General features: G+C 42.5%; 1 long non-coding RNA gene across 1 annotated transcript; it reads left to right on the top strand.

The window, feature by feature from the left end:
• The first annotated feature begins 1,840 nt into the window (after nt 1–1,840).
• On the top strand, nt 1,841–22,888 carry LOC134761921 (uncharacterized). The gene is made up of 3 exons (XR_010141100.1): nt 1,841–3,227; nt 19,105–19,360; nt 22,757–22,888. It is a non-coding gene; the product is annotated as an uncharacterized LOC134761921 (long non-coding RNA).
• The last annotated feature ends 1,395 nt before the right edge of the window (nt 22,889–24,283 follow it).

Raw genomic sequence — 24,283 nt, 5'->3', positions numbered from 1 at the left:
TAACCACATATGGTCAACAGTTTACTCCATCAAGCTTGCATGATGAGGCCTCCGTAAAAAACCAAAGTGGGGTTAGTGGGAGAGCTCCTGGGGGACTGAACACATGAAATTTACTGGATGGTGGTGTGCCCCTTCCCATAGCTTGCCCTATGCACGTTTTCATCTGTGTCCTTGGTTATATTCTTTACAAGAAACTAGTAAATTTAAGTAAGTGTTCTCCTGAGCTCCGTGAGCCACTCTAGCAAACTAATTGAAGCCAAGGAGGGGTTGTGAGATCTTCAGTTTATAGCTGCTCAGTCAGAAGCACAGGTGAAGCAACCTGGGCTTGTGATTGGCATAAGAAGTGGGGCACAGACTTGGTGAAAGAGCCCTCAAACTGTAATATCTGACCCCATCTCCATGTAGATAGTGTCAGAACTGAATTGAGTTAGAGGACACCCAGGTAGGGTCCACTACAAAATTGACGGCTTGCTTCATGGGAGGGAAAAATCCCTGCACATTTGGTCATGGAGGCCTTCTGCACTGGTTGTTGTGGTGACAAGAAAGCAAAGATGGTTTGTGCTTTTTCCACACAGCCCTGAGGATGCTGAATGACACTCACAGCGCTTTCAGCATCCTGGGGCATGGGCAGGAGTACTTTCACTGTGTAGCCTGTGCTAAAGTCTGCACCTCCCTCCTGTGTTTTCCTTTGTGTTGTCCCAGTCGTCCATCCTTGGGAACATTCCTGCTTCACTTGCAGATAGTCTCAGAACCTGCAGACTTCACAGGCTCCCTTGGGTATAGACAAAGAGCCCTAATGTGCATTAGTTTCCTCCTTGACTCCACAAACCTCAGCACCTTTTCACTGGGCCACATGCTGACTACTCCCCTAACCCAAAACTTATCCTGAGACATGGACACAAACACACATCAAGGTCACATGCCCAGACACATGGGATGACCAGAGTATTTTCCATCTGAGCTTCCTGCCTGCCTGGCAATGACCGGGCTGAGATGATTTATCTTAATAGTTAAGCATAAATATTGGTGGGATAGAAAGTCACCAATTCAGTGAAGGTCTCAGATCCTTGCTCCAGGAGGGAGAAGTGCCTGCAGAAGTTTTCTCTTATTCTGGTCTTTGTGACAAGAGGGAAGAGTGGGTCTAGGGGTCCTAGTGGGGGATCAGACAAGAGGCTTGGGCCTCATTTCCCTGGGAGGCAGGTGTCTGGGCTGCATTGGGCTCTTTCTACCTCCTGAGTGGGAGTCCTCACCCTCAGCCTCAAACAGGATCCCAGAGAAGTAAAGGAGGCCGCATGGCAGATCTGGAAGAAGAGCTCCCACAGAGACCCCTGCGCACTGTGGGAAACAGCAGGCCTCACTGTGTGGGACTTCTCCTGGGACCTGAGGGGCCAGGCCACACTGTCCACAGGATGCTGCTGCTTGCTCCAGTGCAGAAGGAGGTGACCCTTAGTTCTAGAAGATGAGCTGGCTGAGTGAGTGCAGAGTGCAGGCAGGACCCTAAAAGGGCACCCGGGGCACCTCTGCTGGCACAGAGCCTGACACAGGAAGGGCACAGCCACGCCTGCATGGTGACAGTGACTGGTGTTTCATATTTACCAATCCCTGCTTCTGGCATCTGAGGGGCCTGTGCTGTCTCCTCTGCTGACAGACACCTGTGCACCGTCTCAAGGGAAAACATACACAAACACACAATAATAAAATAATAAAATAGACCCATAGAACCTATCTACTCGTTGTTGAAATTTTTATGACTTTCCTCAGGTTAGAAAATATTTCACCATTTGTTCAAATTATCTCCTGTATTACTTGCTGAGTTTTGTGGTTGTTTTCTTTTGGATACTTTTGAAGTTTATCATTTTAATGAGAGTAGAATGGCCGGGCACGGTGGCTCACGCCTGTAATCCCAGCACTTTGGGAGGCCGAGGCAGGCGGATCACGAGGTCAGGAGATCGAGACCATCCTAGCTAACAAGGTGAAACCCCGTCTCTACTAAAAATACAAAAAATTAGCTGGGCATGGTGGCGGGCGCCTGTAGTCCCAGCTACTCAGGAGGCTTAGGCTGGAGAATGGCGTGAACCCGGGAGGCGGAGCTTGCAGTGAGCTAAGATCGCGCCACTGCACTCCAGCCTGGGCGCCACTGCACTCCAGCCTGGGCGACAGAGCGAGACTCAGTCTAAAAAAATATATATATATTACATAAGCAAGCAATATAGTCTTTTCCTCTTTCGCTTGCTGTCTTCCCCTCCCCTCTTTCTCCTTCTTTCTCCCTTTGTCCAAATGGAGAGAGTTCTTTTTTTCTTCTTCCATCTCATCTGCTGAATCACGGAGCCGCTGCAGCCTCTGCCGGCTGCACACATTAAGCAGGGTCCAGAAGCCAGAGCAGCTCCGCTCGGGGGCGGGATGGTTCCTTGGGTTGTGGAGCAGCACAGGAAAGCTAGGCCAGGCGGCACAGCTCCGCGAACCCAGCAGCCCGAGCCCAGCGGACCCAGCAGCAACTCTGGGAGCAGCCACTGCCAGTAGCCTCCATCTCCAGGAGCCGCTGCCGCAGGGAGCTACCACAAACAGGAGCCACCACTTCGAGGAGCCTCCATCCCCGGAAGCCGCCACCTCCGGGAGCCGCCACGGCCGCCCAGAGCTGTCACCGCCGGGAACCTCCATCTCCGGGAACCTCCATCTCCGGGAGCCACCACCGCTGGGAGCTGCCACCTCGGGAACGGCGGCAGCTCTGGGCCCCGCCGGATCCCCTCGCACCCCGCGGCGGCGGCTCTGCGAGTGTCCTAGACCCGGGAGGGGCTGAGGGAGCCCGTGCCGCCGGCGGGACAGCGGGAATTTGCTGGCTCTTTCTGCGCTGAGGGGTCGCGGCGAGGGGCGGGGGCCTGGTAGGGAAAGCTGGGACTGCAGGGAACGCGCAGGACAGGCTCCCTGGGTGCCGGCTCTCGCCCCCCCTCAGAGTCCTCGGGACCCGCGCAATGTGGCAATGGAAGGCTCAGGGTCTGTCTCCCCAGCCACTGCCACTGCAGCAGCAGGTCTCTCAACCTAGGCCCGAGCCGAGCCGCCTGCGGCCTGCAACCTAAAGGGTCCTCCATCACCATGTGACGCATCCGCTTCCGTGACAGCCTGTCCCTGGGCCCGAGGAGGACCCTCAAGGCGGGCTCTGCACGGGCCGGGAGGGCTATCCTGGGACTAACCATTGTTCGTGGGTCCCCATGTGCCTTTCCAGGTCTGAGGTGAGAGGAGGAATTCGAATCTAGAAGTCATAGAGATGCAGAATATGGAGTGCGAGGAGAGGCTGTGGGGAAGCAGCTCCAACTGAGGGTGATTAAAATCTGAAGCAAAGAGGTCAAAGATTGGAAACACCCGCCCCCACAGCTTTCCAGAACTGCTTGAAGAGAACTTCTTGGAGTTATGAAAAAGATGCCTTGCGCCAGGAAAACAGTACATAGTTACTGTAACTGATTGTATTATTTTGTTAAAAAAGTTCTATAAATATTTCAGAGGTGTACACATTTGTAATATAGGAGGAAAGGATGTAAAGTAGTATGATCTGGGATTTCTCCACTCCTGCCCCAGAGCCCGAGGCTGCAGTGGGGCCTCTCCCTATTTGTGCATTGGTCTCTGTGCCACAACCAAGCTTCACTTAGTCTTAAATTTCAGCGTATGTTGCTGCTGCTTAAATATTGTATAATTTACTTGTATAATTCTATGCAAATATTGCGTATGTAACAGGATTATTTTGTAAAGCTTTCTGTTTTAAATTTGCATATCACAACCCTGTGGTAGTATGAGATGTTCCTGTTAACTTTCAATCATATTATGCATGATAACATTTTTTGTTTAATGACCAGATATGAGCAAACCACGTTAATTTCGGTGGCTTCTCAAAGTGTACTTGTGTGTGGTTCTTAAGTGGCTGTGTGTGTGAAAACATGTGTGATTTCTGAGTGTACTGTACTGTGATTTGTTTGTATTGCTTGTTTTGTTTCTCCTCAGTGTCTGCAACCCTTATCAGGCTCTGACCTAGTCAGGCTAGAAGAAGCATAAGGATCTTTTATTGCTTTGTGCTGGTGAGGGCTGGCCCTAAACATTCGCCTAATGCTTTCAAATGGGCCCCAGAAAGGCTAGACTGGTGTCATGTCCACAGCATCTCTTCATATCATTGGTTGTCATCCAGACACCCCAACTTGTGCTGCAGAGGAAATAAGTTCCTTCTCACGGATCATCATGATGGACATTGAAACCTCAGGGTGTGGAGCTAACATCTGTTCATCATCGTGGGTGTTAAAGAATTGGGTAACATGCCTAGTGTGAGCCTTGACTGGGCCATGACAGTATGTATACTCTAAAAAGCTTGCAGTATTATGCCCCTCTCACGACCAACACACACATGACCCGTCCCCCAAATTCAAGTGTGGATTGCAAATCTTTTGGAGAGCATGGCCCTGCTACAGGTAGAAAAACCTGTTCTGTCATTCCTGGGCCCGCAACAAATCCAGAAATGATGTTTTGAGTTCCTGTGATTTAAACTCCCTCTCTTCTTTAATAGAACAGCTCATTGGGGCTTTCTGAATCTGTTTGCATTTTCTTTAAAAATAAATGGTGAGCATGCATTGTGGTGGTGTGGAGGCAGGCATTCTGTTTGTTATGAGCTCTGGAAGGATTCTCCTCAATGCGTCAGTGTTGAAATGCACACTTCCTAAATGAATCATCATTGTCTTCATCCTCCCCATTGAAAGTGCTCTTTCAGTGTGATGTGGAAAAGCAGGAAAATGGCATACACCCCACTGAAGGATGTAGGTGGAGGCAGATCTCTCAACCAGGCATATTTTTAAAAAGTTGCTTCTGTTCTACTCTTCTTCTGCTCTGGTTGTGGGCTCCCTCAACCTCTTAGACAGAGACCAGCAAATGTCAGGGAAGCACCCGGGGTCTGGCTCTCCATCCAAATCAACACCAGTGACTTGTTACAGACAAGAAGTCAGAGGAAAGGGCAGAGTCCCTGCAGGGCTGAAGCCTAAGCTACTGTGAGATGCTCATGAGTGGCAGCTCCTGTTATTCCCTCTTAAATTATGTGTGAAATTTTAATGGAAGGGCAATGGGCCCCCAGGAATACCCACAGTGTAGGGACCGCAGACTCTGATACTCACCAAAAAATTCCAAGATGCTTATTGGGGTCCCTTGTGGCTGCCAGCTGTGTGTGTGACTCTGCCTGTGACCCCGCAGCCCCCCTGCAGCTGTCTTGGTGCCTCTCTGTCACCCACACTGTCTGCCTACTTAACACCTAGCTCTGCTAAAAAAATGTATGTCCTGTGTTGAGGAGAGACAATGAAAAATTCTGAAGTTGACTTCCCTCTGGCTCCTGGCATGCCTTCGCTCCATTTCCAAGCCCAGCTCATGGTGCACCAAAGCCTGCATGGTCCCCTGATTTCTTCATGGTGTAGAACTTTCTCCAGTAGTTACATTGGCAAAGGGGGAACTGGGGGCTGGCAGGTAATTAGAATTTCTCTCTCTCTCTCTCTCTATCTCTATCTCTCTCTCTCTTTTAAAAGTTTTATTTTGTCTGTCTTGTTTGTTCATATGGATGTTTTAATTTAAAAAAATATTTCTCATATTTTTAATCCTGTATCATAAAAATATTTTCCTCTACAGTATTTGTCATGCCAGTTTATAACCAAAAAATGCAGGGATTTCATTTCTATTGGAAACATTATTACAGCTATGTTTTACTTTTGAACAGAATTTTTATTTGTGTAGAGTGCTTACTAATGTTTAATACTTCAGAGTATATAACACTTACATTAAGGACTCATGGTAGGTTAAAACCCTAAAGGGTAAGGAGTTTAAAGGAAATAAATATTCGAACTGCGTCTTTTTGCCAATTTTGGTGCAAATGAGTTTGTGTCATTTCAATTACAAAGATAAAAATATGCCATATAATTTTACTAAAATATATTTTTATAGGGTACATAGTAGTTATCAAGTCTTTTGCAGGAATATTATATATATATACTTTTTTTATTCTTTTTTTTTATTATTATACTTTAAGTCTTAGGGTACATGTGCACAACGTGCAGGTTAGTTACATATGTATACATGTGCCATGTTGGTGTGCTGCACCCAGTAACTCATCATTTAACATTAGGTATATCTCCTAATGCTATCCCTTCCCCCTCCCCCCACCACACAACAGGCCCCAGTGTGTGATGTTCTCCTTCCTGTGTCCATGTGTTTTCATTGTTCAATTCCCACCTATGAGTGAGCACATGCCGTGTTTGGTTTTTTGTCCTTGCGATAGTTTGCTGAGAATGATGGTATCCAGCTTCATCCATGTCCCTACAAAGGACATGAACTCACCCATTTTTATGGCTGCATAGTATTCCATGGTGTATATGTGCCACATTTTCTTAATCCAGTCTATCACTGTTGGACATTTGACTTGGTTCCAAGTCTTTGATACTGTGAATAGTGCAGCTATAAACATACGTGTGCATGTGTCTTCATAGCACTATGATTTATAATCCTTTGGGTATATACCCAGTAATGGGATGGCTGGGTATTTCTAGTTCTAGATCCCTGAGGAATTGCAACACTGACTTCCACAATCTTTGAACTAGTTTACAGTCCCAGCAACAGTGTAAAAGTGTTCCTGTTTCTCCACATCCTCTCCAGCACCTGTTGTTTCCTGACTTTTTAATGATCGCCATCCTAACTGGTGTGAGATGGTATCTCATTGTGGTTTTGATTTGCATTTCTCTGATGGCCAGTGATGATGAGCATTTTTTCATGTGTTTTTTGGCTGCATAAATGTCTTCTTTTGAGAAGTGTCTGTTCATATCCTTCGCCCACTTTTTGATGGGGTTGTTTGCTTTTTTCTTGTAAATTTGTTGGAATTCATTGTACATTCTGCATATTAGCCCTTTGTCAGGTGAGTAGATTGCAAAATTTTTCTCCCATTCTGTAGGTTGCCTGTTCACTCCGATGGTGGTTTCTTTTGCTGTGCAGAAGCTCTTGAGTTTAATTAGATCCCATTTGTCAATTTTGGCTTTTGTTGCCATTGCTTTTGGTGTTTTAGACATGAAGTCCTTGCCCATGCCTATATCCTGAATGGTATTGCCTAGGTTTTCTTTTAGGGTTTTTATGGTTTCATGTCTAACATTTAAATCTTTAATCCATCTTGAATAACTTTTTGTATAAGGTATAAGGAAGGGATCCAGTTTCAGCTTTCTACATATGGCTAGCCAGCTTTCCCAGCACCATTTATTAAATAGAGAATCCTTTCCCCATTTCTTGTTTTTGTCAGTTTTGTCAAATATCAGATGGTTGTAGATATGTGGCGTTATTTCTGTGGGCTCTGTTCTGTTCCATTGATCTATATCTCTGTTTTGGTACCAGTACCATGGTGTTTCAGTTACTGTAGCCTTGTAGTACAATTTGAAGTCAGGTAGCGTGATGCCTCCAGCTTTGTTCTTTTGGCTTAGGATTGACTTGGCAATGTGCACTCTTTTTTGGTTCCATATGAACTTTGAAGTAGTTTTTTCCAATTCTGTGAAGAAAGTCATTGGTATCTTGATAGGGATAGCATTGAATCTATAAATTACCTTGGGCAGTATGGCCATTTTCACGATATTGATTCTTCCTACCCATGAGCATGGAATGTTCTTCCATTTTTTGTATCCTCTTTTATTTTGTTGAGCATTGGTTTGTAGTTCTCCTTGAAGAGGTCCTTCACATCCCTTGTAAGTTGGATTCCTAAGTATTTTATTCTCTTTGAAGCAATTGTGAATGGGAGTTCACTCATGATTTGGCTCTCTGTTTGTCTGTTATTGGTGTATAAGAATGCTTGTGATTTTTGTACCTTGATTTTGTGTCCTGAGACTTTGCTGAAGTTGCCTATCAGCTTAAGGAGATTTTGGGCTGAGACGATGGGGTTTTCTAGACATACAATCATGTCATCTGCAAACAGGGACAATTTGACTTCCTTTTTTCCTAATTGAATGCCCTTTATTTCCTTCTCCTGCCTGATTGCCCTGGCCAGAACTTCCAACACTATGTTGAATAGGAGTGGAGAGAGGGCATCTCTGTCTTGTGCCAGTTTTCAAACGGAATGCTTCCAGTTTTTGCCCAATCAGTATGATATTGGCTGTGGGTTTGTCATAGATAGCTCTTATTATTTTGAGATACATCCCATCAATACCTAATTTATTGAGAGTTTTTAGTATGAAGGGTTGTTGAATTTTGTCAAAGGCCTTTTCTGCATCTATTGAGATAATCATATGCTTTTTGTCATTGGTTCTGTTTATATGCTGCACTACGTTTATTGATTTGCATATGTTAAACCAGCCTTGCATCCCAGGGACGAAGCCCACTTGATCATGGTGGATAAGGTTTTTGATGTACTGCTGGATTCGGTTTGCCAGTATTTTATTGAGGATTTTTGCATCGATGTTCACCAGGGATATTGGTCTAAAATGCTCTTTTTTGTTGTGTCTCTACCAGGCTTTGGTATGAATATGATGTTGGCCTCATAAAATGAGTTAGGGAGGATTCCCTCTTTTTCTATTGATTGGAATAGTTTGAGAAGGAATGGTACCAGCTCCTCCTTGTACCTCTGGTAGAATTCGGCTGTGAATCCATCTGGTCCTGGACATTTTTTGATTACTAAGCTATTAATCATTGCCTCAATTTCAGAGCCTGTTATTGGTCTATTCAACTTCTTCCTGGTTTAGTCTTAGGAGAGTGTATGTGTGGAGGAATTTATCCATTTCTTATAGATTTTCTAGTTTATTTGCATAGAGGTGTTTATAGTATTCTCTGATGGTAGTTTGTATTTCTGTGGGATCAGTGGTGATATCCCGTTTGTCATATTTTATTGCATCTATCTGATTCTTCTCTCTTTTCTTCTTTATTAGTCTTGCTAGTGGTCTATCAATTTTGTTAATCTTTTCAAAAAACCAGCTCCTGGATTCATTGATTTTTTGAAGGGATTTTGTGTCTCTATTTCTTTCAGTTCTGCTCTGATCTTAGTTATTTCTTGCCTTCTGCTAGCTTTTGAATGTGTTTGCTCTTGCTTTTCTAATTCTTTTAATTGTGATGTTAGGGTGTCAATTTTAGATCTTTCCTGCTTTCTCTTGTGGCCATCTAGTGCTATAAATTTCCCTCTACACACTGCCTTGAATGTGTCCCAGAGATTCTGGTATGTTGTGTCTTTGTTCTCATTGGTTTCAAAGAACATCTTTATTTCTGCCTTCATTTTGTTATGTACCCGGTAGTCATTCAGGAGCAGGTTGTTGAGTTTCCATGTAGTTGAGCAGTTTTGAGTGAGTTTCTTAATCCTGAGTTCTAGTTTGATTGCACTGTGGTCTGAGAGAGAGTTTTTTATAATTTCTGTTCTTTTACATTTGCTGAGGAGTGCTTTACTTCCAACTATGTGGTCAGTTTTGGAATAAGTGTGGTGTGGTGCTGAGAAGAATGCATATTCTGTTGATTTGGGGTGGAGAGTTCTGTAGATGTCCACTAGGTCTGCTTGGTGCAGAGCTGAGTTCAATTCCTGGATATCCTTGTTAACTTTCTGTCTCGTTCATCTGTCTAATGTTGACAGTGGGGTGTTAAAAGTCTCCCATTATTATTGTGATGGAGTCTAAGTCTCTTTGTAGGTGTCTAAGGACTTGCTTTATGAATCTGGGTGCTCCTGTATTGGGGGCACATATATTTAGGATAGTTAGCTCTTCTTGTTGAATTGATCCCTTTACAATTATGTAATGGCCTTCTTTGTCTCTTTTGATCTTTGTTGGTTTAAAGTCTGTTTTATCAGACACTAGGATTGCAACCCCTTTCCTTTTTTTGTTTTCCATTTGCTTGGTAGATATTCCTCCATCCCTTTATTTTGAGACTATGTGTGTCTCTGCACGTGAGATGGGTTTCCTGGATACAGCACACTGATGGGTCTTGACTCTTTATCCAATTTGCCAGTCTGTGTCTTTTAATTGGAGCATTTAGCCCATTTACGTTTAAGGGTAATATTGTTATGTGTGAATTTGATCCTGCCATTATGATGTTAGCTTGTTATTTTGCTCATTAGTTGTTGCAGTTTCTTCCTAGCCTCGATAGCCTTTACAATTTGGCATGTTTTTGCAGTGGCTGGTACCGGTTGTTCCTTTCCATGTTTACTGCTTCCTTCAGGAGCTCTTGTAGGGCAGGCCTGGTGGTGACAAAATCTCTCAGCATTTGCTTGTCTGTAAAGGATTTTATTTCTCCTTCACTTATGAAGCTTAGTTTGGCAGGATATGAAATTCTGGGTTGAAAATTCTTTTCTTTAAGAGTGTTGAATATTGGCCCCCACTGTCTTCTGGCTTGTAGAGTTTGGGCCAAGAGATCCACTGTTAGTCTGATGGGCTTCCCTTTGTGGGTAACCCGACCTTTCTCTCTGGCTGCCTTAACATTTCTTCCTTCATATCAACTTTGGTGAATTGGACAATTATGTGTCTTGGAGTTGCTCTTCTCAAGGAGTATCTTTGTGGCATTCTCTGTATTTCCTGAATTTGAATGTTGGCCTGCCTTGCTAGATTGGGGAAGTTCTCCTGGATAATATCTTGCGGAGTGTTTTCCAACTTGGTTCCATTCTCCCCGTCACTTTCAGGTACACCAATCAGACGTAGATTTGGTCTTTTCACATAGTCCCATATTTCTTGGAGGCTTTGTTCATTTCTTTTTATTCTTTTTTCTCTAAACTTCTCTTCTCACTTCATTTCATTCATTTGATCTTCCATCACTGATACTCTTTCCTCCAGTTGATCGAATGGGCTACTGAGGCTTGTGCATTTATCACATAGTTCTCGTGCCTTGGTTTTCAGCTCCATCAGGTCCTTTAAGGACTTCTCTGCATTGGTTATTCTAGTTAGCCATTCGTCTAATTTTTTTTCAAGATTTCTAACTTCTTTGCCATGGGTTCGAACTTCCTCCTTTAGCTCAGAGTAGTTTGATCATCTGAAGCCTTCTTCTCTCAACTCATCAAAGTCATTCTCCATCCAGCTTTGTTCCATTGCTGGTGAGGAGCTGTGTTCCTTTGGAGAAGGAGAGGCACTCTGATTTTTAGAGTTTCCAGTTTTTCTGCTCTGTTTTTTCCCCATCTTTGTGGTTTTATCTACCTTTGGTCTTTGATGAAGGTGACATACAGATGGGGTTTTGGTGTGGCTGTCCTTTCTGTTTGTTAGTTTTCCTTCTAACAGTCAGGACCCTCAGCTGCAGGTCTGTTGGAGTTTGCTGGAGGTCCACTCCAGACCCTGTTTGCCTGGGTATCAGCAGCAGAGGCTGCAGAACCGCGGATATTGGTGAACAGCAAATGTTGCTGCCTGATCATTCCTCTGGAAGTTTTGTCTCAGAGGAGTACCCGGCTGTGTGAGGTGTCAGTCTGCTCCTACTTGGGGTGCCTCCCAGTTAGGCTACTCAGGGGTCAGGGACCCACTTGAGGAGGCAGTCTGTCCATTCTCAGATCTTCAGCTGCATGCTGGGAGAACGACTACTCTCTTCAAAGCTGTCAGAGAGGGACATTTAAGTCTGCAGAGGTTTCTGCTGCCTTTTGTTTGGCTATTCCCTGCCCCCAGAGGTGGAGCCTACAGAGGCAGGCAGGCCTCCTTGAGCTGTGGTGGGCTCCACCCAGTTCGAGCTCTCGGACCACTTTGTTTACCTACCCAAGCCTCGGCAATGGTGGGCGGCCCTCCCCCAGCCTCGCTGCCACCTTGCAGTTTGGTCTCAGACTGCTGTGCTAGCAATGAGCAAGGCTCCGTGGGCATAGGACCCTCTAAGCCAGGCACGGGATATAATCTCTTGGTGTGCCATTTGCTAAGACAGTTGGAAAAGCGCAGTATTAGGGTGGGAGTGACCTGATTTTCCAGGTGCCATCTGTCACCCCTTTCTTTCACTAGGAAAGGGAATTCCCTGATCCCTTGCACTTCCCGGGGAGGCGATGCCTTGCCCTGCTTCAACTCACGCTGGGTGCACTGCACCCACTGTCCTGCACCCACTTTCTGACATTCCCCATTGAGATGAGCCCAGTACCTCAGTTGGAAATGCAGAAATCACCTGTCTTCTGCATTGCTCACACTGGGAGCTCTAGACTGGAGCTGTTCCTATTCAGCCATCTTGGCTCCCATATTTTTTTTTTTTTTTTTTTGAGATGGAGTCTCACTCTGTCACCCAGGCTGGAGTGCAGTGATGCAATCTCAGCTCACTGCAAACTCCACCCCCTGGGTTCAAGGGATTCTCCTGCCTCAGCCTCCTGAGTAGATGAGATTACAGGTGTGTGCCACCACAACCAGCTATATTTTGTATTTTTAGTAGAGATGGGGTTTCACCATGTTGGACAGGCTGGTCTCAAACTCCTGACCTCATGATCCACCTGCCTCGGCCTCCCAAAGTGCTGGGATTATAGGCATGAGCCACCGTGCCCGGCAACAGAGGTATACTTTAAAAGAATGTATATGTGATGAATCCATAATGTCTAAAACTTTGCTGAGACATGAGTGGGGCACACTTCATTGTAAATTACAGCAAGGAAAGAAATTGTTTAACAGTGTTGAGAGAGAGAGTGAGTGGATATTCGTGCAATTGTAAAATGTTTATTTGTTACCTTTTGTTTTTATTTCTTTTTTTTTCTTTTTTTTATTATTACTATTATTATTATTCTTATTATACTTTAGGCTCTATTGTACATGTGCGCAACATGCAGGTAAGTTACATATGTATACATGTGCCATGCTGGTGTGCTGCACCCACCAACTCGTCATCTAGCATTAGGTATATCTCCCAATGCTATCCCTACCCCCTCCCCCACCCTACAACAGTCCCCGAAGTGTGATGTTCCCCTTCCTGTGTCCATGTGTTCTCATTGTTCAATTCCCACCTATGAGTAAGAATATGCGGTGTTTGGTTTTTTGTTCTTGCGATAGTTTACTGAGAATGATGATTTCCAATTTCATCCATGTCCCTACAAAGGACATGAACTTATCATTTTTTATGGCTGCATAGTATTCCATGGTGTATATGTGCCACATTTTCTTAATCCAGTCTATCATTGTTGGACATTTGGGTTGGTTCCAAGTCTTTGCTATTGTGAATAATGCTGCAATAAACATACGTGTGCATGTGTCTTTATAGCAGCATGATTTATAGTCCTTTGGGTATATACCCAGTAATGGGATGGCTGGGTTGAATGGAATTTCTAGTTCTAGATCCCTGAGTAATCGCCACACTGACTTCCACAAGGGTTGAACTAGTTTACAGTCCCACCAACAGTGTAAAAGTGTTTCTATTTCTCCACATCCTCTCCAGCACCTGTTGTTTCCTGACTTTTTAATGATTGCCATTCTAACTGGTGTGAGATGGTATCTCATTGTGGTTTTGATTTGCATTTCTCTGATGGCCAGTGATGGTGAGCATTTTTTCATGTGTTTTTTGGCTGCATAAATGTCTTCTTTTGAGAAGTGTCTATTCATGTCCTTCACCCACTTTTTGATGGGGTTGTTTGTTTTTTTCTTGTTAATTTGTTGGAGTTCATTGTAGATTCTGGATATTAGCCCTTTGTCAGATGAGTAGGTTGCGAAAATTTTCTCCCATTTTGTAGGTTGCCTGTTCACTCTGATGGTAGTTTCCTTTGCTGTGCAGAAGCTCTTGAGTTTAATTAGATCCCATTTGTCAATTTTGGCTTTTGTTACCATTGCTTTTGGTGTTTTAGACATGAAGTCCTTGACCATGCCTATGTCCTGAATGGTAATGCCTAGGTTTTCTTCTAGGGTTTTTATGGTTTTAGGTCTAACATTTAAGTCTTTAATCCATCTTGAATTGATTTTTGTATAAGGTGTAAGGAAGGGATCCAGTTTCAGCTTTCTACATATGGCTAGCCAGTTTTCCCAGCACCATTTATTAAATAGGGAATCCTTTCCCCATTTCTTGTTTTTCTCAGGTTTGTCAAAGATCAGATAGTTGTAGATATGTGGCATTATTTCTGATGGCTCTGTTCTGTTCCATTGATCTATATCTCTGTTTTGGTACAAGTACCATGCTGTTTTGGTTACTGTAGCCTTGTAGTATAGTTTGAAGTCAGATAGTGTGATGCCTCCAGCTTTGTTCTTTTGGCTTAGGATTGACTTGGCGATGCGGGCTCTTTTTTGGTTCCATATGAACTTTAAAGTAGTTTTTTCCAGTTCTGTGAAGAAAGTCATTGGTAACTTGATGGGGATGGCATTGAATCTGTAAATTACCTTGGGAAGGATGGCCATTTTCATGATATTGATTCTTCCTACCCATGAGCATGGAATGTTCTTCCATTTGTTTGTATCCTCTTTTATTTCCTTGAGCAGTGGTTTGTAGCTCTCCTTGAAGAGGTCCTTCACATCCCTTGTAAGTTGGATTCCTAAGTATTTTATTTTCTTTGAAGCAATTGCGAATGGGAGTTCACTCATGATTTGGCTCTCTGTTTGTCTGTTATTGATGTATAAGAATTCTTGTGATTTTTGTACATTGATTTTGTATCCTGAGACTTTGCTGAAGTTGCTTATCAGCTTAAGGAGATTTTGGGGGGAGACACTGGGGTTTTCTAGATATACTATCATGTCATCTGCAAACAGGGACAATTTGACTTCCTCTTTTCCTAATTGAATACCCTTTATTTCCTTCTCTTGCCTAATTGCCCTGGCCAGAACTTCCAACACTATGTTGAATAGAAGTGGTGAGAGAGGGCATCCCTGTCTTGTGCCAGTTTTCAAAGTGAATGCTTCCAATTTTTGCCCATTCAGTATGATATTGGCTGTGGGTTTGTCATAAATAGCTCTTATTATTTTGAGATACGTCCCATCAATACCTAATTTATTGAGAGTTTTTAGCATGAAGGGTTGTTGAATTTTGTCAAAGGCCTTTTCTGCATCTATTCAGATAATCATGCGGTTTTTGTCTTTGGTTCTGTTTATATGCTGGATTACATTTATTGATTTGCGTATATTGAACCAGCCTTGCATCCCAGGGATGAAGCCCACTTGATCATGGTGGATAAGCTTTTTGATGTGCTACTGGATTCTGTTTGCCAGTATTTTATTGAGGATTTTTGCATCAATGTTAATCAAGGATATTGGTCTAAAATTCTCTTTTTTTGTTGTGTCTCTGCCAGGCTTTGGTATCAGGATGATGCTGGCCTCATAAAATGAGTTAGGGAGGATTCCCTCTTTTTCTATTGATTGGAATAGTTTCAGAAGGAATGGTACCAGCTCCTCCTTGTACCTCTGGTAGATTTCGGCTGTGAACCCATCTGGTCCTGGACTTTTTTTGGTTGGTAAGCTATTGATTATTGCCACAATTTCAGCTCCTGTTATTGGTCTATTCAGAGATTCAACTTCTTCCTGGTTTAGTCTTGGGAGGGTGTTTGTGTTGAGGAATTTATCCATTTCTTCTAGATTTTCTAGTTTATTTGCGTAGAGGTGTTTGTAATATTCTCTGATGGTAGTTTGTATTTCTGTGGGATCGGTGGTGATATCCCCTTTATCATTTTTTATTGCATCTATTTGATTCTTCTCTCTTTTTTTCTTTATTAATCTTGCTAGTGGTCTATCAATTTTGTTGATCCTTTCAAAAAACCAGCTCCTGGATTCATTGATTTTTTGAAGGGTTTTTTGTGTCTCTATTTCCTTCAGTTCTGCTCTGATTTTAGTTATTTCTTGCCTTCTGCTAGCTTTTGAATGTGTTTGCTCTTGCTTTTCTAGTTCTTTTAATTGTGATGTTAGGGTGTCAATTTTGGATCTTTCCTGCTTTCTCTTGTGGGCATTTAGTGCTATAAATTTCCCTCTACACACTGCTTTGAAGGCATCCGAGAGATTCTGGTATGTTGTGTCTTGGTTCTCATTGGTTTCAAAGAACATCTTTATTTCTGCCTTCATTTCGTTATGTACCCAGTAGTCATTCAGGAGCAGGTTGTTCAGTTTCCACGTAGTTGAGCAGTTTTGAGTGAGATTCTTAATCCTGAGTTCTACCTTGATTGCACTGTGATCTCAGAGATAGTTTGTTATAATTTCTGTTCTTTTATATTTATTGAGGAGAGCTTTACTTCCAAGTATATGGTCAATTTTGGAATAGGTGTGGTGTGGTGCTGAAAAAAATATATATTCTGTTGATTTGGGGTGGAGAGTTCTGTAGATGTCTATTAGGTCCACTTGGTGCAGAGCTGAGTTCAATTCCTGGGTATCCTTGTTGACTTTCTGTCTCGTTGATCTGTCTAGTGTTGACAGTGGGGTGTTAAAGTCTCCCATTATTAATGTGTAGGACTCTAAGTCTCTTTATAGGTCACTCAGCACTTGCTTTATGAATCTGGGTGCTCCTCTATTGGGTGCATATATATTTAGGATAGTTAGCTCTTCTTGTTGAATTAATCCCTTTACCATTATGTAATGGCCTTCTTTGTCTCTTTTGATCTTTGTTGGTTTAAAGTCTGTTTTATCAGAGACTAGGATTGCAACCCCTGCCTTTTTTTGTTTTCCATTTGCTTGGTAGATCGTCCTCCATCCTTTTATTCTGAGCCTATGTGTGTCTCTGCACGTGAGATGGGTTTCCTGAATACAGCACACTGATGGGTCTTGACTCTTTATCCAATTTGCCAGTCTGTGTCTTTTAATTGGAGCATTTAGTCCATTTACATTTAAAGTTAATATTGTTATGTGTGAATTTGATCCTGTCATTATGATGTTAGCTGGTTATTTTGCTCGTTAGTTGATGCAGTCTCTTCCTAGTCTCGATGGTCTTTACATTTCGGTATGATTTTGCAGTGGCTGTTACCGGTTGTGCCTTTCCATGTTTAGCGCTTCCTTCAGGAGCTCTTTTAGGGCAGGCCTGGTGGTGACAAAATCTCTCAGCATTTGCTTGTCTGTAAAGGATTTTATTTCTCCTTCACTTATGAAGCTTAGTTTGGCAGGATATGAAATTCTGGGTTGAAAATTCTTTTCTTTAAGAATGTTGAATATGGCCCCCACTCTCTTCTGGCTTGTAGGGTTTCTGCTCAGAGATCTGCTGTTAGTCTGATGGGCTTCCCTTTGATGGTAACCCGACCTTTCTCTCTGGCTGCCCTTAACATTTTTTTCTTCATTTCAACTTTGGTGAATCTGACAATTATGTGTCTTGGAGTTGCTCTTCTTGAGGAGTATCTTCGTGGCGTTCTCTGTATTTCCTGAATCTGAATGTTGGCCTGCCTTGCTAGATTGGGGAAGTTCTCCTGGTTAATATCCTGCAGAGTGTTTTCCAACTTGTTTCCATTCTCCCCGTCACTTTCAGGTACACCAATCAGACGTAGATTTGGTCTTTTCACATAGTCCCACATTTCTTGAAGGCTTTGCTCGTTTCTTTTCATTCTTTTTTCTCTAAACTTCCCTTCTCACTTCATTTCATTCATTTCATCTTCCAGGGCTGATACCCTTTCTTCCATTTGATCGCATCAGCTCCTGAGGCTTCTGCATTCTTCACATAGTTCTCAAGGCTTGGTTTTCAGCTCCATCAGCTCCTTTAAGCACTTCTCTGTATTGGTTATTCTAGTTATACATTCTTCTAAATTTTTTTCAAAGCTTTCAACTTCTTTGCCTTTGGTTTGAATATCCTCCCGTAGCTCGGAGTAATTTGGTCATCTGAAGCCTTCTTCTCTCAGCTCGTCAAAGTCATTCTCCATCCAGCTTTGTTCCATTGCTGGTGAGGAACTGCGTTCCTTTGGAGGAGGAGAGGTACTCTGCTTTTTAGAGTTTCCAGTTTTTCTGCTCTGTTTTTTCCCCATCTTTGTGGTTTTATCTACTTTTGGTCTTTGGTGATGTACAGATGGGTTTTTGGTGTGGATGTCCTTTCTGTTAGTTTTCCTTCTAATGGACAGGACCCTCAGCTGCAGGTCTGTTGGAGTACCTGGCCAGCCATGTGAGGTGTCAGTCTGCCCCTGCTGGGGGGTGCCTTCCAGTTAGGCTGCTTGGGGGTCAGGGGTCAGGGACCCACTTGAGGAGGCACTCAGCCCATTCTCAGATCTCCAGCTGCGTGCTGGGAGAAGCACTGCTGTCTTCAAAGCTGTCAGACAGGGACATTTAAGTCTGCAGAGGTTACTGCTGTCTTTTTGTTTGTCTGTGCCCTGCCCCTAGAGGTGGAGCCTACAGAGGCAGGCAGGCCTCCTTGAGCTGTGGTGGGCTCCACCCAGTTCAAGCTTCCAGGCTGCTTTGTTTACCTAAGGGAGCCTGGGCAATGGCAGGCGCCCGGGCAATGGCGGGCGCCCCTCCCCCAGCCTCGCTGCCGACTTGCTGTTTGATCTCAGACTGCTGTGCTAGCAATCAGTGAGACTCCGTGGGCATAGGACCCTCTAAGCCAGTTGCGGGATATACTCTCCTGGGGCACCATTTCCTAAGCCCGTCAGAAAAGCACAGTATTCGGGTGGGAGTGGCCCAATTTTCCAGGTGCTGTCTGTCACCCTTGGAAAGGGAACTCCCTGACCCCTTGTGCTTCCCGAGTGAGGCAATGCCTCACCCCTGCTTCGGCTGGCACAGGGTGCACTCACCCGCTGACCTGCGCCCACTGTCTGGCACTCCCTAGTGAGATGAACACGGTACCTCAGATGGAAATGCAGAAATCACCCGTCTTCTGCATCGCTTGCGCTGGGAGCTGTAGACCCGAGCTCTTCCTATTCGGCCATCTTGGCTCCTCCACCTATTTGTTACCTTTTGTGATGTAATATGGTTCTCATTTTAAACCTTGGAAGGTGAAAATATACAAACTCTCTGAATATTAATGTTCAAACACTGACAGAAATTCTAACATGAATAAAAATTAATATAATGAAAAAACAACAATATATTTTATTTTATTAATTACGAACTTGGTTATTTTATTATTTATTCTAATGAATATTTTAAGTGATGGTTTAATTTTATTCACATATAGTTGCCATTAATATGTTAATGCTCTCATCAAAACATTTTTGCTATTTTAACATTTTTTGCCTCTCATTTCCTTCTTTTTTGCATGACAAAGAATCTTTCCTTATAAATGATTTTTGGTACACCAAGTAATAACATGTAACATGTTATTAGCCTTGAATTCTTTCTCCCTCTGCAGGCAGCACTTTTCAATTTCAGCCTGAGCTGCAGCTTTGGCCTGCTTCACCCTCTGGTTCTTTTGGCTGCAGTCCGCTGACACCTTCTCAATGGCCGGCTTCGCAGCAGCTGCTGGATCCCCTGACACTGACCGGCCATGATGGCAGTGATTCTGAGACCAAGTCAAGTGGCCTAAATCAGCTCAAAGTACTCTGGGGTCAGTTGACCCACCCAACCACAGTCTGCACCTGCACCCTGCCGCCTTTCATTTCTTGCAAGTAAGCCACCACCACAGAACAGAAATATTAGAAGTTATAGCACAAAGCCAGTACATTAAGTATTTTTAAAGTCTGTAAAAATATGTCTTATATGTAATCTTACACAGTGTGTTACCTATTCATATGTTGGTGTTGGTATTTTTTCAAGAAGGTATTTTAATATTTTAAACCTGTTAGGGAAGTTTCTGTAGCATGGAACAATACTTCTTTATAAAGTGATACTTTATGTATGTCATTAAAATATCAAATCAGAAACTGGATCAAGCTCTGGGAAAACACTTCATTTACTTTTATATTATTTATGTCTGATGCATACTATAAATTATTTGCCATGGGTGTCTATGCAGATACTCTTAACTAAGAAAAATAGATATTTCTGAATATACATTAAAACCTAGATTACCTTTGTACAATAACATTTTTAAAAAAAAGAAATTGGTAAGAACAACATGTTACATGTTGGCAAATCTAAGAGTGCTCAATTTGACTCTCCATTGCAGCACTCACAGAATTTACTTCTATGCTCATTAGACACAATTTCTATAAGGAGAGAGTCTGCTTTTTTTTTCATCAATGTATAGCCAGCACCTGACATAGGAGTACCTGGCACAGAGTGGATGTTCAGTAAATATTTGTCAATAATTAAACAAACATTTTTTCTGGCAAGTAAAAAAAAAAGTGATCTTAAATAAATGGCATGAGAATACCAACTGTTTTATTATACAACAAAAGGAGTTTTTTGCAAACATTCTGAGATTACTTATCATAAGTAAATCAAGAGTTCAACAAAAGTAATTTCCTCCAAAAATAAATAAATTATCATAATAAAAAAAGGAAAAGCAATAACACTTTATTCTACAAGCCTAGTATGTAATATTTACAATATAAACTAATTTTAAACTACCAGAATGCTAAGTAATGCAATTCCAAAACTATTGTTTCACAAATTTACTGAAGAACGTATTTTCTTTCTGACAATACTCCTAACATTAGATGAACATACTTTTTAACAATGTTACTGAACTCATAATATAAAATGCCAATTTATTATTTTCGTCCTTGAATCTATGTTAGAGTTTTAAAGACAGAAGAAACCTATTAGATTCAAGTCATTTAAAAAATTGTCTGACTTAAAACAGCTATTAGATAATTAATATATTTGGAACAGCATTATGATTGTATTCGGATATATGTATTTCTTCCTTTCTTTTTTTTTTGAGATGGACTCTCACTCTATCACCCAGGCTGGAGTGCAGTGGGGCGATCTCAGCTTACTGCAACTTCTGCCTCCTGGGTTCAAGGGATTCTCTTGCCTCAGCCTCTGAGTAGCTGGGATTACAGGCACATGCCACCATGCCTGACAATTTTTTTTTTTTTTTTTTTTTAGTAGAGACAGGATTTCACCATGCTGGCCAGGCTGATCTCAAACTCCTGACGTTGTGATCCACCTGCCTCAGCCTCCCAAAGTTCTGGGATTACAGCCATGAGCCACCATGCCCAGCCTGGATATACATATTTCACATAGCATTGTTGAAATCAACCAGAATCAAAGTCAAATGAAAACATTCATCTATAAATAATTTTAAAAATGATTATTTAACATTTTGAAATGAAAAAAGTCATAAAACATTATTGTGTTCTTAAATTTGAGATTTCTTAGCACATGTAAAACTTATTTACCTATTTCAATTAGGACAATACAGAGATTTATCAACATTCTCAATCGTCATCAACATATTCCAAAATCTTGATTTTTAGGTACCATGAAAATATGCCCTAGTGAAATGATATGCCTTTTATCTGACAGTTCCACAAAGTTAAGAGTAAAGTGAAGGAAAAAACACTTTTACAGTTAAATTTCAAATCCTAAACAATTCACTCTCTATTTAAGACTGCCTCTCTAAATTAAAAATGTATCAGCACTCTTGGTTACCAATTCTGTATAATATGGAAATTTCATAGGTATCAATTTTAATCAGTTGAGTTCATTAATTTTATTATACAGTGAACATCTATTTTTTTGGTCAGATTCCTATGGAAGGATAATGTAAATCTCACTTTCTCTGTCACCTTTGAGCCCAGAGGCAACTTGACTCAACTGTAACCAAAAAATGTAGTAAATGACTTATAGTCTGTTTTTTGTTGTTTGTTGTTGTTGTTGTTGTTGTTTTGTTGTTGTTTGTTTGAGACAGGGTTTTACTCTGTCATCCAGGCTGGAGTTCAGTGGTATGATCTTGGCTCATCAGGGTCTCAACTACCTGAGCTCAACTGATCCTCACACCTCAGCTTCCCAAGTAGCTGGGACCACAGGCACACACCACCATATCTGGTTAAGATGAGGTCTCACTGTGTTGCCCAGGCTGGTCTCAAACACCTGGATTCAAGTGATCCTCCCACCTTGGCCTCCCAAAGTGCTCAGATTATATACATGCATGAGCCATCACACCTAGTACTGGTAGTCTGTTTCTGCAGTAAAAATATTTTTCAGGTAATCAAAATTTGTCATCTGAGGACATTGTTACTGTTCTAGAAGCACAGTTCCAAGCTCATCTTTATTGATAATCATTGAAGCAGTGGCTCCAGCATTAGGCTTAAAAGACATTCCCCCATTCACCATACAGGTGTCCCAACAATGAGAATAAACATAAATCTATCAGGAGAAAATTGCTCATGGGTGCTTGAGAAAACTCTTTTAGTTCTTAAATACAGGAAATTATTTTGGTTGTTTGGACTGTTGAGTATTTATTATATTTATTTGATATTTTTCTACCAATTCTCAGTTCTGTGCAAGCCTCCAATGTCCTCGTCATTTTGCAATATTTTAAACATACTCCAAAGCCAGACTTGCAACCTTGTTAACATTGAATGGTCAGGCCTTTGCTCCTGCTCCAGTTCACAAATTGAGCCCATTTGACAGTATTTGAGGTTAAATTTTTCTCAACAGGTCTGTCAGCAGCCATCATGGATGGTTTTAGATTAACACAGAAAAAGTCCTAGCATCTCACCTTGAGAACTAATGTTTTTTTCTATTCCTTATTTTTTTTAATGGTTTGTGGTTCTGGATGCCTCCTTCCCCCATTTGAGCAGCATTGCAGAAAAAAAAAAAAGGCTGCTGGACACCTTCTTTCCAGTGACCCACAAGGGTGTGGATGAAGTCATAAGGCAGGGGACAGACTGCAGGGCCTGGTTGGGTAGGGTTGATCCAGGAGGCTGATCCAGGGGTGGGGCAACCTATCTAGGTTAAAGGTGCACTGTTGTTAAAACACAAGGGAAGTATCATCTATTTCATTAATGTTATATTTATTTTTATGAAGACAGTTACTGAAATTAATGAGAAGTTTCTTGAGCATTTATTGAAAAGCTTATTAAATATTTTTCTATTTAAATACTTTGCAGTGGAGTTCAATGTTTCAGTGAGCCATGACCCCATCCCCCACTGCTCTCCAACCTGGGCAATGAGGTGAGATCTCAACTCTAAAAAAAATAAGGAAAAAATTGCAATGGGAAAGGGTTAATAAAAAGGCCTTGAAGAAAATCCACTGTTTCCACCCTTATGACATATCCTATCTTTATTATAAAGGTAATATATTATTCTTAACTTATTATAAATATTTAATTTTATTTATTTTTGCTTTGTTAATTTATTTTTATCACTGATCTTCATGTTTGAGTCCCAACTCCTGCCAGGGAGCATGATATACTCCCCCATTTCCAGGATCTTCCAGGAAACCCACAGAGCCAAGGCTGGTGCCTTCACTGGGTCATGAAGAAATGAGGACAGCTGTCTTATTTTCCCTGCTAAAATGTCTTAGATTTATGCCACACCTTGGCAATCTCACATGGTCAGCAGCTCAAGGTCACAAGCAGCACTAAGGACTGGATCTACTGGCGTCCAGCTCCCCTTACTGCCTTCCAGCAGAGTTTCTTTCTGTGACTCTTAAAGCAGCCTCACCCCCTGGTTTTCCGTTCCTCCAGGAAGATTTTTTAAAACAAGTGATGGTTTATCACTAATATAGAGAATAGAGTTCTCTCCTGCATGCTGGTGCTGTATCCAAGGCTCAGATTGATGCCTTCTGACCAGAAGCATCTCTGGGACACTCCTGGACTCTGAGCTGGGCATGGCCTGAACTAGCCTCCTTGGGCCTCCTCCAAAGTCTCCACTGAGAGATTTTTAGCTTTAAGCAAAACACTTCTGCCTGAAAAAAAAACAAAAAACAAAAAAACAAAACAAAGAAAAACAGGAACAGAGTGAGAAGAAATGAGAAGTGAATTGATCTAAAAGTTAAACTGAAGAAAATGATACAACATTGTTGGATCTATTTGTCCAAGGAAAATCAGTTGCTAGTTAAAAATCTGACAACAGAAGTCACCCCCTGAGCTGGACTTGGTCAGAGCCACCAGTAGGGTGATTGCATCAGGCCAGGGGAGCAGAGAGTAGGTTAGTGCCTCACTATCCCATGGGTCTGCGGCACTGTGTAAGCCTGGGAGCTGCTACAACAATAATAGTAAGCCTTGTTCTCAGGCTGCAGCCCGGGGATATACAGAATCCCTGCATTGGCTGAGGCATCTAGGGATCCAGAGAAGCAGCTGGGACCCCAGAGCCCTGCTGCTTACCAGAGTTTGAGGAGTATCTCAGGAGAAACCTGGGTGAACTCCCTGGCCTTTGTTGGAACCAGTACATTGCAAAGTCACCAACATTGAAGCCACTGCTCAGGGTGTAGGTGTGGCTGACACTCTAGGCAATGCGGTGAGGGAGGGCACTGAGTCAGTACAGGCTGGGAGCAGGAACTGCAGAAACAGATGCACGTGGTGGCTGGCACAGGGCCAGGGTGAAGTGTCTTGCAAGTCTGAGCCAGACAGACTGACACAGCAAAAGAGGTCACCCTGGACACCCAAATCCTGTCCACACCTGTGCAATAATTG

The sequence above is a fragment of the Pongo abelii genome, chromosome 7 (genome assembly GCF_028885655.2).
Source record: "Pongo abelii isolate AG06213 chromosome 7, NHGRI_mPonAbe1-v2.0_pri, whole genome shotgun sequence".
Lineage (NCBI taxonomy): Eukaryota > Metazoa > Chordata > Mammalia > Primates > Hominidae > Pongo > Pongo abelii.
The sequence above is the reverse complement of the archived record's forward strand: the minus strand, read 5'-3'. Positions and strand labels throughout refer to the sequence as shown.